Source organism: Impatiens glandulifera, chromosome 1 (assembly GCF_907164915.1).
Source record: "Impatiens glandulifera chromosome 1, dImpGla2.1, whole genome shotgun sequence".
Taxonomy (NCBI): Eukaryota; Viridiplantae; Streptophyta; class Magnoliopsida; order Ericales; family Balsaminaceae; genus Impatiens; species Impatiens glandulifera.
The window spans coordinates 126,693,304-126,695,913 of NC_061862.1; the positions used below are offsets into that span (position 1 = coordinate 126,693,304).

Sequence of the window (2,610 nt, forward strand, 5' to 3'; positions counted from 1 at the left end):
ATTTAATTGCAATTCAATTGCGTATCACGCAATATGTAAAAAGAATTTAATAAATTTATTAATAAGTGGGGATAGCTCAGTTGGAAGAGCGTCTTCGATCCACCTTCACCGCAAAAGTTTTTTTTTCTATTGGAAATTTTAAACAAACCATGTGACATCCCTAGTAAAACAGAGTTGTTATGCTGTAATGGATTCCTTATCTAAAACTGACCTTCAGATCTTCACCAGGATTAAAGTTTTTTACTTTCAGATTCGATTTCAAAACCTCTAATTCGAATCGCAATCAAACAGGATCATCACCGAGACCACAAAATGAGAATAAAGTGAAAATACTGAAGAAAATGAAGTCTATCAAGTAAGTAGCTAGTAAATCGATGCGATTGATTATATGGAATTGAAGATTAATGAATTGACTATTTAGGTTACCGTTCTATAGAAGATGGCCTCACAGTGAGATTGCGAGGAGAGGAACGGTATCGCTGGATATAAGTAATTGTAATGATCTGAGTCTTGATTTGAAGAGCGATGCGGATTCAGTGGAAGGCGTTTGATCTCAATCTATGGATATGGATTAAGTGTCTTCAGTACTATTAGCACATAGTATAAAATTGCCAATTATGGTTTATGGTATCAATTTAGACGACTTGCGAAACTTCCATGAAACTCGTTTTTCATTTTACTATTTGGCTTTTTGGGTGGAGAACTAGACAAGGAGATATGTTTAAGAATTCATTTAACTGAATTGCCTGGTAAATGTCATATTTCACAATGATATCCTAAGACTCTGTCTTGAAGGTGTGCTTCAATGAATTTTCTCATTCAAAATTTTATGAATGTAGCAGTGTTTTGTTCCAGCTTGGAAATTTTATATTTCACAATGATATACTAGGACTCTGTCTGGATGGTGTGCTCCAATGAATTTTCTCATTCAAAATACTACGACTTTAACAGTGTTCTGTTCCAGCTTTAACAGTGTTCTGTTCCAGCTTTAACAGTGTTCTGTTCCAGCTGGGAAATTTTATACTGTTTGGAAAATTATGAACCAATTAGTGAATGGAGTAAGAGGTGTTAGAAGCTCCTATGATTAATGTGACTTGCGATGATATGATATACCGAGTGCGAATACTCTAGAGCTCCAAGGAACACCCCTGTTTTACTTAATCCTGCAGCTCATATTTGGCTTCTTTGACAGGGAGGAGTGGAAAATGCAATATTTCTAAGAATACATTTTACCATTCATGGATGTTATAACTGAATTCTCTCTGGGAATTGTCATATTCCACAATGATAGACATTTAGCTCTTTGTCATGATGGATTTTCTCATTCATATTACTAGGTCTGCAAGAGTGTTAATGACGTTCTGTCTGATATGAACTAATTAGTGAATGGGTAGGTGTTAAAAGATTCTTTGATTTCTTCTGCTTGGAAATTGTCTTAAACTCGTTTGTTAATGCATAATGTGTCCACAATAAATCCATAAGAGAATGTATTGTGTTTGGGCATACTTTGGAAGAAGGAATTTGCTAGCGGCTTATGTTGGAGTTTTATTTAATGCTATTATTTTGTCACATATATACTTCAATATATTTGTATTATTGTTATTAAAAATAACTGTTAATGTTGTTCCTAAAACACTTTGTTCTATTTGAATTGATATATGAGATCTCTTTCATTTTTTGAGATGATGCGTTTCTTTTCTTCATTGTCTTTTTTCTAAAAACTTTTTCTTCTAGTTTTTAATGTTAAATTTTAATTTGTACACTTTTAGAATACTCTAATTTGTATTACAAATTAACAGAGTTGTGGCTTAACATAATTTTGTTTGCATATATTTATAATAATAACAGAAAACAAATGACTACACTATGCATGGAACAATTAAAACATAAACATTTATATAATTTACTTAAACACGTACAAACTTGTTTCTAAATCTGTTTTACCAGGGATGTCACATGGAACATGGTTTGTTTAAAATTTTCAATAGAAAATATTTTTGCGGTGAAGGTGGATCGAACACCTGACCTTCAGATCTTCAGTCTGACGCTCTCCCAACTGAGCTATCCCCGCTTATTAATAAATTTATTAAATTCGTTTTACATATTGCGTGGTACGCAATTGAATTGCAATTAAATCCAAGCCCCACCCACGCCCAAGCCTAAGCCCAAGCCCACGCCCACGCCCACGCACTACCCCACGCCCTCGCACAATCCCACGCCCCTCGCGCAACCCCCACGCCCCACCCCCACGATCCAAAGCTATAAGATACATAAGTTATTTTGATCTATCTTTATTTTCCAAAGAAAAGAAGCTGCATTTTTTACATGAAGAAGATATTTGCTAACATATCTTCTATCATACTCAAACATATCTTTCATGCCTATCGCCTAACATAGGGAGAAGAATATTACAGAAAATCTTCTATCATACTCAAACATATGCCAACATACTGTATGTTGAAGTAGGGACATAAAGAACCCATGATCCATAAATTTATATATTGGCATACCATATCAGATAATCATGCAAACCATAATATAAACTATTTATGTTCTTAAGATGACCCAGACTAAACCCTATCATGTAATCCTTTTGCTGATATATTCATG

The 2,610-nt window shown here is 34.1% G+C and overlaps 1 non-coding gene across 1 annotated transcript; it reads right to left on the reverse strand.

Moving 5' to 3' along the window:
* Window positions 1-1,998: 1,998 nt before the first annotated feature.
* Window positions 1,999-2,071, reverse strand: TRNAF-GAA. Its single transcript has one exon. It is a non-coding gene; the product is annotated as a tRNA-Phe (tRNA).
* Between the last annotated feature and the right edge of the window lie 539 nt (window positions 2,072-2,610).